General features: G+C 39.7%; 1 protein-coding gene across 2 annotated transcripts in view; it reads right to left on the reverse strand.

Annotated features, from left to right (window-relative positions):
* Positions 1-18,413, reverse strand: part of PLAAT5 (phospholipase A and acyltransferase 5) — a 59,944-nt gene that overhangs the window by 12,798 nt on the left and 28,733 nt on the right. The window lies entirely within an intron of this gene.

The raw sequence follows: 18,413 nt of genomic DNA on the forward strand, positions 1-18,413 counted from the left end.
CATGTATAATGGGATTGAATATGCTCAGAAGTTTGCAGAAACCCCTCATTGTTCCCTTGGCCTCTGAGGTACGAGCTATCCTAGTGGAAAAAAACAAGTCATATTGTTAGGTGGAGCAGCAATCCATCCTAACACAGAAGTGGTTCTTCTGGGACAAGCTCAGATAGGGACAGAGGACACAAATAAGCTGCGTAAGAAGGATGTTCAGAGACCCTGTCGTCTACAAATGTTACACCTCATTTCAGTTCACACCAAGCCCCTCTGGGTGTCTGTTATGACTACATCACAGAGGAAGAAAGTAATTGAGCTAGGTTCACATGTGGAATGATTCCGTATATGGATAAAGGCCACAAGTGTACTGCTCTTGAACTACTGGCCCACTCCAGGTGAACTTGACAGTCAATACTGGCAGAAAATTCTCTAAATGGGCAGGGATTCAGGAATTACACCTGATGATGAAATTTGTGTAGAAAGAAAAGTACCCTTCCATAAGATATAGGAATTAAAAAGTTTTCAAATGGCTGAGCTTGTTGGTCTGACATGAAAACAGAAAGATTGGATGATAGGAGGCCTTTGCAAGAGGCATGTAGAGGCACCTATGAAAGTACATGAGGTGTAAAGATCATTGTATCATATTCATCTATGACTAGACACCACAGACCATAGAAGAGGCATTTAAAAAGCAAGAAACCAAAATTAGTTAGAGTTGATACCAACCATCTTCTTTCATCAGCCACTCCAGTGCAGGCAAAACTGGCTTCTGATTGGAGGCAAGGATTGAGGCTATGGACAGGTCCAACAGCATGGGCTCCCACTCACCACCACTAAACTATCTGCTTTTGCTGCCAAATGTCTAAACTACAAGGAACAGAGACATATTCTGTGTCATCAGTATGGCACCATTCCTCAAAGAGACCAAACAAGTACCTTGATGACAAATTGATTACATTAGACCCTTTTCATCTCCAAAGGGGCAGGGGTTCATATTGAATAGAATCAACATATATTCTGAGTATAATTTCTCTTTCTTGCCTTCGTGGCCTCAGCTGGCACAGCTATCCAAAGGCATTGAGAGTGGATGATCAACCAAAAAACTATGCTTCATAACATTTCATTGAACAGAGGGTCACACATAGAAGGAAAAGAGGGATGGCATTGAACTCAAGACCATGGGATCCCATGATTCTATCATACCCTGTGCCACCCAGAAGCTCTGAGTTCCAAGAGCAATGGGACAGCCTTTTGAAAGTGCCGATGAGATTTCAGTTAGGAAATGGTACTCTGCTAAAATGGGAGATCATTTTCCAGGATGCAGTATATACTCTAAATTGAAGGCACACTATATGGTGCTTTTTTTCCCTCAGAGGCAGAATAAATGGCCTGGAAACAAAATGGTGGAAGTTGACATGGCTCCATTTGTGAAATTCTCTGTGCCCCACTTGGGGTCTTGTTCTGTCTGTCCTTGCAAATCAAGGCTCTGTGAGTATTGAGATCCTGTTATACAGAGTGGAAACATTTCCACCAAAAGAAACAGGGAGGGCCTCAAACATAAAGCTATGCCTACCCCTTAGTCACATCAGATTTCTGGGTGAAAGGCTAGCAGGCAAGGAAAGGAGTCACCAATCTGCCTGGATTAACAGACACTGGTCATCAGAAGGAGGTAGAGCTGAACTTTTCAATGTGCCCACATAATTTTCTCTGCCATCGGTAGTCCATTGGGGCATCTCTTGGTACTACTCTCCTTGATTTTGATAGTAAAGGGACATGAGCACTTGCCAGGACATGAAAATGGCATAGTGTTTAGGGTCTCTGACACTGAGGGATTGGATCTGTATCATTCCTTGTATGCCACCTAGACCAGGAGACTGAGAGATGCCTAGGATGGATTGTGGAGGAGAGAGATGATGAATAACATTTACAGCCCTGAGATCAACTATAATGGTGGGATGTGTGTGTGTAGATCATCACTCTAGCTCCCTTTTATATGTTTTCCCTGAAGCAGGTCTTCTCTGGTGAGATGAACTTATAGAAATCAAGTGGATCCTTGTAGCACAAATAGTGGACTGTGATAGATGCCATGATAGCTGTAATGCATCATCCAGGTTTCCCTTTCAGGATCAAAATACTAATTCCCCAATGCTCTGTTTTGGCTACTGATGGTTCATAGCTTCCGCTGGAATTTCCCTCGGCCAAAAGAAACTACATCTTCCAAGGTTATGCCCCACTAGTGAGGGACAGCCTGTATCCATTGACTAGTCAATGTGGGGTTACAATAGTTTGCATGATGGCTTCTTTCCAGACATTTCTGAAGGGCCATCCCATCACATTTGCCCATGGGCTGGCTTAAGGACTATCTATCATGATTCAACATGTACCTCTCAGTAATCATGCCTCCCTCACACACTTATAGATTGTAGTTCTAAAAGTATGCTCTTCTAAACCTCCTACGTGTAAATTTGTGCCTCAAAGTTTTTGTCCCAGGAAACCAACCAATGACAAATACTAAAATGTCTGTGGGCCTGCAGTGGAGCAGCCCAAGAGCATGAATAATGTTTCTTCATTTTTGACTGGAACCATATTGAGTTCCCTACAATTGAGAAACCTACAATTTTCTCTCTGGTCTTATTGTGATGACGCAAAAATATTTACTAGGTAGAATTGACTGGATTTGGAATTGACTGAGCTTTGAGTCATTGTAAAGGGAGAGTCAAGGGTATTGTAAAGGTTTTTGACATAGGTAACTGGTGGATGGGAGTACAATTTACAGAGATAAGCACAGCAAGTAATGGCAAGAGGAGGAGGATCTGAAGGAGATAGTAGCAATGATACATTTCTGTTTCTCTTGTGATTTTTCTAGCCATTCCTAATATCTACTTTGCTGGCTTTCAGGGCTGTGTTTAAAAACCAGAGCCACAAGACTTCATCCTTAGCCATCTTCTCTACTATTTTGACATAACTTCTTTGGTGCTCCCGACACTAATAGGGACTTAACTTGCATGTATATCTGCAATGTTTCCAGTCCATAACCTCTATTTACTCTAGACATATATTTCAAATACCAACTAGAAGACGCCACCTAGATATCCCCAAGCAAATAATGGAAGGAAAACATATATCTACTCTTCTTATATTTTGAATTTAGAGAATGTTGTTCAGATGTACAAGAAAGAAATATAGGAGTCAATTTAATTTCTTCCCTGTCCTTGTTCCTAAATTCGATATTCAATGATTCGCAAAATTCTGATGATAAAAATATATCACCATATAATATCTCCATAAAACATCTCTCGAAATCATCTCTTTATGTCCATCCCCACTGCAACATCTTTAATTAAGACCTTTTTCTTAACTCACACAGCCTATTGCAATATCCTTTCAACTAGGTTTCCTTGACTCCAGTAATATTCTGCTTTCTCTTTCCTTTTCCACTTTCTTGCCACCCCTCTTTTAAAAATCCTTTGGTGGGTCTTTTAAGTGTGTGGCAAGACCCACTTATCCATTAAGTATGCTAGGCACAGTGCCTGAGACATATAATACTTTTAAATACATTTTTATTTACAAATGTTTTTACTTTTTTCTAAATTCAGGAGAAAAGGGAATATAATAATAATAATGATAATAATAATACTGCATATTTAATGATGAATCTATCCTGAATAATTATTCACCTTTATACCAAGCAGTCATAAAACATGATTTTTGGAGGAAAGTGTGCACAAAGGCAAAGTTCTTAGGGCCCACAAAAATCATAATTTGATCATTAAGAAGAAAGGAATGGGGCTGGCCCACTGGTGTAGTGGTTAAGTTCAAATGCTCTGCTTCAATGGCACAGTTTTTGCAGGTTCAGATCCCGGGCATGGACCTATACACTGCTCATCATGCCATGCTGTGTCAGCATCCCACATACAAAATAGATGAAGATTGCCACAGAAGTTAGCTCAGCAACAATCTTCCTCATGGAAGAAAAAAAAAAGAAGGAAGGAATAAGAATACCCCCAAACAACAAATGACCTCTACACTTGGGATAGAATTAGTTGTCCTCACCACACTCTGGGGTATTCAGAAAAGCAGGTCTCTTCCCTCAAGCCTCACCCTAGACACAGAATCCTCTTTCCTGATGTTCCTCCTTATTGGAATCCATGTTGTTACTGTTATAATGTGTTAAGTGAAAGAACTCAAACACAAAATACTGCATACTGTATCATTCTATTTATATGAGAATCTAAAAATGTCAAAACTTTAGCAACAAAAGGCAGATTGTCAGCTTCCGGGAATGTGATGCGGAGAGTCGGGGAGGAAAAGAGGAGATCGGGTGGTGGGGAAAGGAAGTGGTTGCCAAGGGGCTTCAGGGAATTTTTTCGGATGCTGGAAATAGTCTCTATTTTGATTGTCATATGGTTACATGACAGAATACAATTGTTAAAACTCATCAAATTGTACACTTTGGTAAATTGTACTTGTGTAAATTATAACACAATAGAGCTGACCAAATGAAGGTGGGATGTTTGCCACACTTTTCCAATGTCTCTTCCACCTTTTAAGTGCTTTTAAACCAGCAGCAACAACCAATAGAGGGGCCAGCAATGGACATACAGAGAGTTCCCTGGGTGGGCAACAGTCTCATTTTTCCTTCACCATCTCCCTGAGCCCTGGGTATTTTTGGAGACGCTGAAGTTTAGGTAGGAGGGAGTGTATGGTAATTAAAAAGCCTGGATCTTAAAAAGTGAAAAGAGAATCCTGATGCACAACATGGGGATCTCTTTTCAATTATCTCATGGTAATTAAGAGACTGTTCAATGGGATTGCATAATGGCCCTGAGTTTCATGTTGTGACATGGATGGATCACATCAAGGTTTCACTCTCAATTTCTCATTATTAGGTATGCAGAGAAGCTAGAATCCACTACCTCAATCCAGAGGCTCTCCTTACTCATCCACTTTACATTAGGCGTAGACAGCACCTTCTTTCTCACTGAAGACATGGAACAGACAACCACAAATTGATTTATCACTGTGTGTGTGTCACAGGCTACAATTTTTCTGACCAGGAGTAAGGAATTGGAGTCTCACTGACTTTTGACTCATCTTCGCCTGGAAAAGAATTCCTGAAAATCAAACATGATTTATGTTCGTTTGGGTTCTTTAAACTGCAAGCAACAAAGCCAGCCAGCTTATGCAAAAAAGGAGGGTTTTGTGAAAGGATATTGGGGCAGCTTAGAAAATCAAAAGAAGACCTGAAGGACCATGTTTCAGGAAAGCAGGGACAGGGGCATTGCTGGAACCTGGGCAGCAGGAATCTGGAACCTTCTCTCTGAAGCCATTAAAATGACCCAGCCCCAACAATTTCCTTTCTCTGCATCTCTTTAGCCAAGTTTCAAATTCTCAGGAGAGAGTCATTCACTCAGAATGACTCCACAGTAACCTTATATGTGTTTCCCATCCGTACCTCCTAGCCATGAATGATTCATCCAAGGGCAGAGGTATGGCACTTAAAATAGGTCAGTTTCACTCACTTACTCATCCATGGCCAGGGATAAATGGACTTGGTTCTTCTCTGAATAAAAGGCCTTCTGTCGCTCCTGTCTATCAGAAGACTAATTAATGTATTTCAGGGTAGCTACTATCATTAAGGGAATAGCTTCATCTTTCAGACACTTGAGTTTCAGGTAAGTTTTGCAGTCATGTAATTAATCTAATAACAACTGCTGTCACAGTTTGTCGTATGAAATTTTGGGATATTCTGTGTCTGCCAGTACCTCTTCTGAAACAGACCTCTTTTGATCACTGCCAGCACCTAACCGTGTCTCTCCTGAGGGATATGGAAGACGTGAGGTGCCGCTTACCATTCACTGGATATTAACTGTTGTCTTAGCTGAGAAATGTGGACACTAAATATACCACAATGAATGTAACATATAAAATGGTTCAGAGTTGGAGTGTTCATTTTCAACAATCTAGTAACCCTGCCTTCTGTGACAGTGTCATGAGAAAATATAGATTTATCAAAACAACAACAAGCAAACAAACATATAGATACAGAGATTATATTGGTAGTTACCAGAGGGGAAAAGGGTAAGGAGGAGACAAAAGGGGTAAGAGGGCACATGTGTACAGTGATGAATGGTAATTAGTCTTTGGATGGTGAACATCATGTAGTCTACACAGAAATCAAAATATAATAATGTTATAAACCAATGTTACCTCAATTTAAAAAACAGTTAATAAAAGAAAAATAAATAAATAGCATAATTTAGAATGAAAAAAGAAAATACAGATATATCGATTTTTATGGATCATAGGGTAGTAGAAGTGGGGAATGGAAGGGGTCTAGTAGCAGATTACAGTGGAGAACTAGCTGAAATTGAGGGAGCAAGATAACCTAAGAATTTTTAACTTCATCAGAAAGCTAAGAGGAAAAACTAAAGGATTGTATGTAGGAAAGGGGCTTGATAAAATTGATATTTTTAAAATAACACTCAATTATTCATAATATCCGAATACTGGAAACAGTCTAAAAGTCTATCATTAATAGAATAAACAAATAAGATGCAGGATATTCACATAATGAATTCACATACAGTAAAATGAATGAGACAAACTACTCTTTGCAGTTACATGGATGAATATAAAAACAATTTAGTCTAGCAGAACAAGCAAAATACAAATGATTCCACACTAGACTATTGCATTTCAGTACAGTCAAAACCAGGGAAGCTATACTATGTTGTTGGAAGCCAGAAAATTAATTCTCTTTATTGGGGTTGCATTGAATCTATAGAGCAGTTTGGGTAAGATTGCCAGTTTTAACATATTGAATTTTCTGATCCATGAATATTATTGAGCTCTCCATTAATGTAGATTTTTTTAAATTTTCTTTTTCAACGTTTAAAGCTTGAAGAAATAGTCATGCTTTTTTCCATTAAGTTTATTTCTAATTAATACAGTCTTTGAGAATATCAAGCTTTTTTTGTAACTTTAATTTCTAATTATTCATTGCTATTATGTAGATGCAATTGACCTTTACACCCTGATTTACCAACCACCATCTCTGTAAGCTTTTTTATTAGTTCTAGTAACTTTATTGTGAATTCCTTAAAGTTTTCTCCTACACTATCTTTTCATCTAAAATAAGTAATGATAGTTTTACGTATTTTAATATCTTTTGCCTTGTACTCTTTTTCTGCCGATAGATACAACATTCAGTACAATGCTAAATGAAAGTGGTGAGAGATGATAACCTTGCCTTATTTCTGACTTTAGGTAGAAGCATTGACCCTTTCACTCTTGATTATAATGTGAGCTTTAGGATCATAGTAGATGCCCTTAATAAGTTTTGAGCAGTTTTCTTATATTTCTACTATTCTGAGTATTTTATTATGAAAATATTTGGACATACAATAAGCACTAATGAAGAAATACTATAGACCATCCAGGGCCTAAAAGAGAAGCTTTGTTTAAACTCTTTGGGAAATCAAGACAATCAAAAGCAGTCAAACATAAAGTGGAATTTAGAAAGCCATGTGCAAGACCAGGCAAAGAAGGTGCTCAGAAAATATGTGAGAGGATCTAAGACTTTTCCCTCAGGTTGATATCTACCCGCAGTGCAAGCCTAACTAAGTCCTTAAGGAATGCCCTTAAACAGATCCAATCTGCAAACACTCGGAGAGCACCTGGCATTCAAGGAAATCTTTGTCAAAAAATTAGTTGATCATGAGCTAATATTTTTGCAAAATAATTTGTAAATGTCTCAAAGAAATAGACTACTAAACCCTTCATCAATTATAAAAAGAATGAGAAAACCAGGGGAAATAGGAGAAACGTGATTTTCAGAGTTAGCACAGTATAATAGTCAAAAGCCCAATATCTGGCAAAATTATCATTTAAAATGAGTTAAAAATTAAAAGATTTACAGATAAACAAAAGCTGATGGAGTTCAATACCACTAGACATACCCTACAAGAAATGCTAAAAGAAGTCATTCAGATTGAAATTAAAGGGTGCCAGACAGTAACTCTAAGAAGAAATAGATGTGAAGAAAAAAGGTCTCTGATAAAGGTAAATGCATAGGCAAATACAAAAACAAATATTATTGTAATTTTGGTGTATGAATGTACTTTTTATTTTCTAAAGGATTTAAAACACAAATGCATGAAAAATAATTTTAAATCTATGTTTAAGTGTATACAGATGTGATTTGTTATATCAAAGTCAAAAACAGGGTGGTAGCATATAGTTGTACAGAGACTTTTATGCAATTGGAGTTAAGTTGGTATCAATTCAAACTAGATTGCTGTAACTTTAGGATGTTATATGGTAACCACAGAGAAAATATCTATAGAATATACACAAAAGGAAATTGTAAGGGAAACAAAGGATGTCACTACAAAAACATCAACTAAACAAGAAAGAAGGCAGAAATAGAAGGAATGAGAAACAAAAAAAGTGTAAGACATGCAGAGAACAAATAGAAAAATGGCAGAAGTAAGTCTTTCCTTGTTAGTAATTACCTTAAATGTAAATGGATTACACTCCAGTCAAAAGACAAAGATTGGCAGAATGGGTTAAAAAAAATAGGATCCAACTATATGCTGTCTACAACAGATTCATTTTGGATCTAAAGACACAAATAATTTGAAAATGAAAGGCTGGAAAAAGATATTTCATGCAAATAGTCACCAAAAGAAAACTTGGTTTGGCTAATCCTAATATCAGACAAAATAGACTTTAACTTAAAAACTGTTATAAGAAACAAGAAGGAATTTATATATTGATTTTAACAAAGTCAATTCAACAGGAATATATAATAATGATAAACACAGATGCCAAAAAATCAGAGCCCAAAATCTATGAGGCAAACACTGACAGAGTTGAAGTGTGAAATAGACAGCTCTATATCAACAATTATATAATTCTATACCACACATTCAATGGTTGACAGAACTACTACACCAAAGAGCAATGATAAACAGAGGGCTAGAACACTATTAAACCAACTAGACCTAACACACACATATAGAACCCAACAATAGCAGAATACACAAAATTCTCATGAGCATATCGAATACTCTCTGGGGTAAACCACATTTAGGACACAAACAAGTCTCAAGTGAAATAAGGCAAGCCCAAAAGGACAAATATCGTATGATTCCACTTATATGATTCCACACAGTTCGCAGAGAAAATAGGCCACTTATAAATTGTTAAATGTAGTGATATTTGTGTTATCAGACCTTTGGTGGCAATCTGGTAGTACTTTACCAAAAAGGGGTTAGGAACATAGTGATGGAGCCACACTGTGCAGCACTGTGCAACAATTAGGAAAATAAACCGGAAGCACACCATAAGTACCATGACTGAAATGAAAATTTCACTACAGGGGTTCAAAAGCATATTTGAGCAGTCAGAAGAAAGACTCAGTGAACTTAAAGACAGGTCCATTGAAATTATCAAGGCTGGGACACAGAAAGGCAAAATATTGAAAAAAGACAGACAGAGCCTAAGAGACCTGTGGGACACCATCAAGATGACCAACAAATTAATTGTGGAAATCCCAAAAGGAGTGACAGAAAAGTGGAAAACATACTCTTTGAAGAAATAAAGCTGAAATTTTCTCACATTTAATGAAGGACATGAATCTCCAAATCCAAGAAGATCAACAAACTCCAAGTATGATAAACCTAAAGAGACCCACACAAAGAAAAACTATAACCAAACTGTCAAAAGACTAAGACAAAAAGAGACTCATGTAAGCAGCAACAGAGATGCAACTCATTACATAGACAGAGCCTCAATATTATCAATTTCTTTAATTTCTTGGAGGTAAGAAAGCAGTGGCTTGATATATTCAAAGCATTGAAAGAAAAAAGTTATCAACTGAGAATTCTATATCTCACAAGTATGTCCTTCAAAAATGAGAGGTAAATTAAGATATACCTACATAAAGAAAAGCTCAGGGAGATCATTACCACCTGGTCTTCCCTGTAAGAAATGCTAAAGGTAGTTTTCAGGTTGAAATGAAAGAACACTATATATACTGCAATGCAAAGCTCCATCTATAGCTGCATTCAAGAGGCTCACTTTAGAGGCAAAGACACAAACAGGCTGAAGGTGAAAGGATAGAAAAAGATATTTCATGCAAATAGTTATCAAAATGGATCTGGTTAGCTTATACTAGTATCAGACAAAATAGACTTGAAATCCAAAAGGTTACAAGAGACAAAAGAGAATTTTATATATTAATAAATGTTTCAATACAGAAGAATATCTAACAATTAGGAACATTTACACACCTAAAAACAAACCCTCAAAATATATATAAAGTAAAAGAAATAAAGATGGCAAACTAGTAGACACAAGACATTTGTTCCCCATGGCAACATTACTGAAAAAAAAAAAAACACAACCAGAGACTGAATAAAATATTATAGGAGCTCTGGAAAACCATCAAAGGACAACAGCAACCAAGTGAACACCAATCAAGAAAAGGACATATTCCAAAGCTAGGAATCCTTGGTCACCCTTACGCCACCCTTTCCCCAGTGCAGCACAGTAATAGTTCAAGGAAGCAGCAGCCCAGCTCCCAATCCCTTCTGTAGAACCAGAAACAGCAGAGAAGACCTTCTGTGCAATGTTCAAAAGTGTAGGGGGACTGCATGAAGTAATGGACTTTCGTTTGCCTGAGAGCTCGGGGCAGGAGAAGGGGCATAAGTCAGATACAGGCATGAAAAAGAGACTGAAGGCTGCAGGCAATGGTTATAAAAGCTGGGAGGGACAATAGTCGTGTACTGCATAATGTGTCAGTCAACAACGGACTGCATATATGATGGTAGAACCATAAGACTACATCAGAGCTGAAATTTTCTGAAAAGAGTGACACCTCTTCAAGGAGAATCTCAGGCAGATCCTTCAAGAGGTATTCCAGAAGAAGGCATTGTTATCATAGGAGGTGACAGCTCCATGCGTGTTAGTGTCCCTGAAGCTCTTCCAATGGGACAAGAAGTGAAGGTGGCAGGCAGTGATATTGATGTAGGTCCTGTGTAGGCCTGGGCTAATGTGCGTGTTTGTGTCTTGGTGTTTAAGAAAAAAGTTAAAAAGTGAAAAAAAAAATTTAAAAAACGTTAAAAATAGAAGAAAGCTTATAGAGTAAGGATATAAAGAAAGAAAATATTTTTATAGCTATAAAATGTGTTTGTGTTTTAAGCTACACATTATTAGAAAAGAGTCAAAAAGTCTTATAAAAGTAAAATCTTATAAAGTAAAAAAATGACAGTAAACTAGGGTTAATTTATAATTGAAGAAAGAAAATATTTTTTATAAAATTTGTGTAGCTGAAGTGTACAGTGTTTATAAAGTTTCCAGCACTGTGCGGTAAAGCCCTAGGTCTTCACATTCACTCACCACTCACTCACTGACTCACCTAGAGCAACTTTCAGTCCTGCAAGCTCCATTCATGATAAATGCTCTATACAGGTGTACTATTTTTTTTATGTTTTATATTGTATTTTTAAGGTACCTTTTCTATGTTTAGATACACAAATTCTTACCATTGTGTTAGAATTGCTTGCAGTATTCAGTACAGTAACAAGCTGTACAGGCTTGAAGCCCAGAAGCAATAGGTGATACCATACAGCCTAGCTGTGTAGTAGGCTATAACATCTAGGTTTGTGTAAGTACACTCTATGACATTCACACAACGATGAAACAGCCTAATGATGCATTTCTCACAACGTATTCCCGTCATTAAGAGACACAGGGCCGTATAGATCTGTAGAAGCCTGAGGCAGAGATTACCAGGGGAGAAACACAATAGACCATCTAAAGTCCCAAGGGGAAGCTGTGGTGAGACTCTGCAAAATAAAGAAATTTCAAAGCAGTTGTGTTTACAGGAGAATTGATAAGCCACACAAAGATCAACACGGGATGCATTCTCAGAAAACACATGAACAGACCTTGAGCATCACCTTGAGCTGATTACAAGGCCCAAAACACCCCCTGCCAATTACTGAAGGACATCTCTGAAGAAAACCAAGCTGCAAAGATTAGCAGAGAAAGATTCATCTTCTTCAAACACCAAATTTTCAAGAAAGCATCATAAGTCTGACCAAGAAAAGGGAAAACATGGTGCAATCAAAGGAAGAAAATGGCGGCAGAAACCATCCCTGGGGAAACATAGGCCTCAGACATACCAGACATGGACTTTCAAACAACCGTCTCAAATATGCTGAAAGAGCTCAAGGAAAACAGAGACAAAGAACTAAAAGATATCAGGAAAACTATATATGAACAAGATGAGAATATAACAAGAGATAGAAATTACAAAAAGGAACCAACAAATTCTGGAGCTGAAAATACAATAACTGAATTGAAAATAGAAGAATCTCACGCAACTCACTAGCAAAGAACCAAATAACTGAGTTTTACAATGGGCAGAGGACTTGAATAGACATTTCTCCAAAGAAGACATATGAATGGCCCACAGATATATGCAAGGGGGCTCAACATCAGTAATCATCAGGGAAATGCAAATCAAAACCACAATGAGACATCACTCACACCTGTTGGGATGGCTATTATCAAAAAGAGAAACGATGACTGTGTTGGTGGAGATGCAGAGTTATGTATTGCTGTGAAACAAATCACTACAAAACTTAGCAGCTTAAAACAACAAACATTTGTTATCTCACACAGTTTCTGAGGGTCAAGAATCCTGAAGCAACTTAGCTAGATACCTCTGGCTCAAGCTCTTCTGTGATTTTGCACTCGAGCTGTTAGCAGAAGTTGGATTTATCTAAAGGTTTGACTGGTGCTGGAGGGTCTACTTCCAAGATGCTCATTCTCTGGCTGCTACTGAAACAAGACCTCAGTTCCTTGTCATAGGGGCTTCTCCTCAAGGAATGTCCTCATGACATGGCAACCTGCTTGCCCAGGAGCAAATAACCCAAAAGACACAGCTACCAAGACAGCAGCCCCAGTGCCTTTTCACGACTTAATCTCCAAAACCACACATCATTCCTGCTTTTTTCAGTATTCAGAAGTGAGTCACTAAGTCCAATCCAAACTCAGGAGGTTGGGGGGGAACTTCAACTTTTAAAAGGAGGTTTATCAAATTATGTGTGGATATATTTCTATTAAAAACTATGAATTGCATCACCATCCAATTTCTACCCATGTCCCTTATGTGCTTACAAGTGTTAGTTCTAGGAGCACTCCCTATAAAACTTCCTGCTCATACATTTCTGCCCAAGACTCTCTTTCCAAGGGAACTGACCAAAAACAACCCATGGCAATGGCCAACAAAACACAGTAACACCTGCTTCATTAATAACAATAGCTAACAGAAAAATGGGCTGCCAAAAAGAGTATTACTTAATATACACAATCAAAATAAATCAAGGAAGGGGGCCGGCCCGGTGGCGCAGTGGTTAAGTTCACACGTTCCGCTTCGGTGGCCCAGGCTTCACCAGTTCAGATCCCAGGTGCGGACATGGTACCACTTGGCAAAAGCCATGCTGTGGTAGGTGTCCCACATATAAAGTAGAGGAAGATGGGCACTGATGTTACCTCAGGGCCAGACCTCCTCATCAAAAAGAGGAGGATTGGCAGCAGATGTCAGCTCAGGGCTAACCTTCCTCGAAATAAATAAATAAAGGAAGGATAATTAATAATTCAAGGGTAGCTGTCCCGATAAAAAATCATGACCTCTTATCTAATTTCCACACCAGAGCTACTTCTCAGAACCCAAAACCAGTGACTGGAGGAGAAGGCTTATCCCTGGAAGGAAGAAGTCTGAAAGACTGCAGTAATTGCACACATGAATGATCGCTCCAGTCCTTCTCAGAGAGATCTAACACTATTTACTTGGATGAACATACACTGGGAACATTTTGAAGACCGCTGGACACAAAGTTCATGCTGACACTAACATCGAGGACTCAAAAAGTCATCCTGCTGCCCCTCTTAGAGAAGGAGCATGGGGAGTCGGGTAATACGGTATCCTGACTACAGCCTGACCCACAGGAGATCCACAGGGTCCACATTCTCAAAATGATTGTGTCCCTACTCCCTGAATGTACTTGGGACTGAGTACACTTGGAGGTTTGAAGAAACGCCACATTGGTTCCTTGGCCTGTGGCGTACCAGCTATCCTAGTGTGAAAAACCAAGTAGAAACTGAAAACTACTGACTAAATCCTTCCCAAGAGAGCAAATCAGAAATAATAATGTATTCCTGGTGAGTAGCAGAAATTATTCAACTTTTAGAATGCCTACAGCACGCAGTTTCCATCGTGTATCCATTTAATTATTTGCAGGGCCAGAGTTAATTTCACTTGAGTCCGGTCTTGCAAATACTTGATGGATCTTGGAGGATAACAGTGGGCCACTGCAAATAGAACCAAATATTAGACCCAGTTAAGGCTTCTGGCCACGTGTGGTGTCTTTGCTAGAGCAAATTAACACAGATTCGTCTCATGGCACATGAGTACTAATCTGTGGAATGTGTTGTTTCCCTCTCTATTAAGTAGAGGCCTCCTAGGCACTGTGCTTGCTTCTTAGTGGTGGGAGATGCAAGGTACAATAATCTGTCTTCTATTTCGCAGGGTCTATTATGGCATGCCCCAGCCACCTGGAATTCTAAAATATCCCTGATGTTGTGGGCTCCTGAATATGTGCAGTTTATCTCCCCCAGTTAGTGTCACATATGTCTTGCCAAAGCCTTCAATGTATTGCTATTTCTTAATCATCTACTCTGATGAATATCATGTCATTGGTGTAAAGTACCAACCCGATATTCTATAAAATATGCACACTTTTATAAAATGATAATAACTAAAAGCATTTCATATTCACATGAGATTGCACTCTTGCCCCAGGAATGTTATCTCCCTGCCCTATCTTTATAATATAATGCAAAAACTTGGAGTGTGTGAATAACAGATCAAACATGCCATATATACCTCTTTCCACCCTTTTCTTAATATTATACATCTGCCAGGGTCCTCATGTTTAGCATCAGGGTATATGTTCTTGATGGACAAGCCTCTGTGAGCCTCCTCGACCCCACCTTCCTGAGCCCAGCCTTGCAGAGTAGTAACCCTGAGTGTGAGGCCCCAAAAGGCAGTTTCATCAATGACCTATAATCAGTTGTTAGAGGACTGTTTTCCTCTTGCCCTGTGAAGTCCCAGGGCCTTGGGGGAGATGCCTCAGGGCGGCCCTGGACACCCACCCACAGAGTATAGGGGTATGCAAGAACAGAACGCTCAGCATCTGCACGTGAGCGAGACATACTGAAACTTCTTGCTCCATCCCTCTGAGAGCCAAGATGGTGGTGAAGCCGGCTCCTGCCACAGTATGCCAGGCTGGGCTCCCTGAGATGCCAAAGCTGCCCTCCTGAGAGAGTTCAGTGTTTGGGCAAGCTCTGCCACAGCCACAAGTTTGTGGTTAATTCACACCAAAGAGGTTCTGACATTCCATGGCTCCCTAGTTGCTCCCCAGACTGCGTTCCTCCCCCACCTCAAGCCCACATCCATAAAAGGACATACCTTGTTGCTTCAGCTCTGTGAGAAGATACTAAATGCGGGTAATCACAACTCAGTGTCTATACCCTGCAGAGAACTTCCATCCCAAAGGTGTCATAGATCAGCTTTGAAAGTTTATCCTTCTCACAGATATCCATTACTACTCACCTTATAGCCAAGGCCTGATGTTAGGATTATATGCAATTGATTCTGCCTCTGCTGGTGAGCCCCATGGATGATGTGGATGACTCATTCCTTTACCCTGCCCAAATTGTCCTTTTCCTTATATATCATCAGGTCTAAAGTAATCTCTTCCCCCCGAGTTCATTATAATCCAGCTCTTGATTTCAATTTCCTTATTTCACCAATGGAGACTAGACTGCTATAAATATTTACCCAGTTAAAGCACTGGATAAAGCTGGTTGGGTGGGGCAGACGTTTAAGGGGCCATAGAGTCTGTAACGGAGATAAGCAACACATGGAGCCACAGGCCAAGTGAGAGTCCTAAAGCATCTAAAAGAGCACCTGGAACAGCATGAACACTCCATGAATGTCGCTATTGTTGTTGTGATTACTATTTAACTCCCGTCAACTGTTGCAGAGCATGTCTGAGGGGGGCATCCAGGCTAGCAGATGCTGCTCCAGCTGCCTACATGAAGCGCTGGGCCCGGCTTCACCCAGAGCTGATCTATTTTTACACTTTTATACATCAGGTGGTTCAGTGACATCATTCCTGAAGGGAGGGTTCTGCTGCTAATGTAAAGTGTGGAAGTCATTGCTCTGGAAAATCACTTGAAGCCATAGGTTCCTTGTCTTTCCCACTCAGAACTTCTCCTTGCCACCTGATCACTGCTCACGGGTTCAGTCAAAGGTGGGAGAAGCCAGCTTCCATTAGGATGAAAACACAAGGGAGCTGTGGGCTCAAATGATTTTTTTAAAAGCCTTTCTTTTGAAGTAGAACTAGAAGAACCCAAAATCGCTCATTGACAAAGCATCCCCCACATTGCTGGAAACTCAGATATGCTTTAACTTTCAGGTTGAACTTTAAGCAATCTTTTTGAAAAAACATATAAAAATTAATCTTTTTATATTTAACCTAGCAAACTGAATACTCAAAGTTACCAAAAATGTTTTTTAAAAAAACACCATAATCAAGAAAAAACAAAAATCACTTCCTCTGTAGCAAGAAGCAACCTAGAATTCATAAATACTTGCCTTCTCGTAAAGAGTCTGCCTAGCTGATCGTCAGCTTCAAAAGCACTGGGAACAAAAACTTGGAGAGAACAGAATTTTAGTGACTCAAAGAGCCTTCTTAAGAGTTTGTATAACCATTTTCCATTCTGCTAAAGTGATGAAAGAAGTTTCAGTAGAATAGTGTAGGGGTCTAAATGGTCTATGATTGTCAAAATGTAGGGTATCCAATGCCCTCTGACTTTACGTGGCACTTGACTATGTGAGATGAAATCACCCAAGTCCTACAGATTCAGGAGTCATCTTTTCCTTTCAAATCTTACTTTTTGGGCCAAGCTCTCCTCCTACGTGACTGCAGGAAATCCAGTTGTCTCCCGAAGGATTCCAGAAGACATGGATATGGAACCTCTCTCGTCTTCTTGCTTGCTAAGAACTCCCTCTGGTGGTCCCTGAACCTCTTCTCTCCATAGCTACGGCCCTCTTGTGTATCGCAAACCACACACACTGGTCCCTTCTTTTACTCCCCTTCTCAGCGCTAGGCTTGAGAATAACAAAATGCGATTAGAAGCTTAAGACAAAAGCTTAAAACTAGGAACTGGGAAGGAGTTTATTTCTACTCCTAGTGTCACAAGGGGTCCATTTCTCCCTTCAGCCTCTGGCCTGCTGCCCCAGGGGTGGGGTTCATGCCCCTTCACTCAGTTAGCATCCCCTGCCTGACATGTTTTCCAGTCCCTATCTCCCACTCCTAGCCAGAAAAACCAGATCCCTTTATTGTCAGAATACTCTCTTCAGAGGTTATTCACTATCTCCTGAACTTGGCCTTCTATCATTAAGCAAAACATCTGGAATGTGTGCAGCACCTGTGGGCTCATGTGTACCTAATACCTGGGCCTCCCTCCCACTAAGGAACAGAGCACGCTCATGTTCTCTGACTTGCCGTGTATCGTGCCAAGTGACACTGCCCCCACCTTCTCACCCTCCCAAACTTAAAAGGAATAAACACTAAAAATAAGCATACAAACAAGAGACCAGTATTTAACATCTCGGGAACATTTGCATTCAGATTACTTTTCCACAGGATGCCCCCACCAACACTGGGTACATGCCTTATCTCTACAACAAAAAGGCTCACCCAAGTGGTCCTACTCCAAGCAGAGATTTCAGTTTTTACCCTAGAGTGCAGAAACTGCCACAGGTTTTTTTAATAACATTGTAAGAAACCCTCATCTCCTCATCTGCAAAGTGTGGGGTGTGCAGTGCAGAGCTTGATGAACAACTCGGAAGCAGAAGGAGACTGCTCTCCAGCCGGTGGTCTCTGTTCCGTGCTCCATCATGCCTTGTGTCCTCTCAACGGACTCAGAACTTCTCACTGCCATCCCTGACCACTGCTCGTGGGTTCAGGCAAAGGTTGGGGCAGCCAGGGCATAGCACTTGGTAAACACTCGAAAATGTTTGTTGGATGAAAGAGTAAACATAAGCCCTGATACGCTCCTGAGAGTCTTTGCCCCTCTGGGCACAAACTGTAAAGAAGCCAGGGAAGTGTCCTTCTGCCCCAAACGTAAGCAAGAGATGGATGAGTCCTTTGCTTGGAGGTTACTAAACCCTCCCTGGCATGCAGGAGTTGTTTGTTAATCAAACAACATCCAGTTTGTTCAATTAATGATTAATATGGTCTGTGTGTTCAAAGTCATCTTCAGATCAAAAGATT

The sequence above is a fragment of the Equus przewalskii genome, chromosome 11 (assembly GCF_037783145.1).
Source record: "Equus przewalskii isolate Varuska chromosome 11, EquPr2, whole genome shotgun sequence".
Lineage (NCBI taxonomy): Eukaryota > Metazoa > Chordata > Mammalia > Perissodactyla > Equidae > Equus > Equus przewalskii.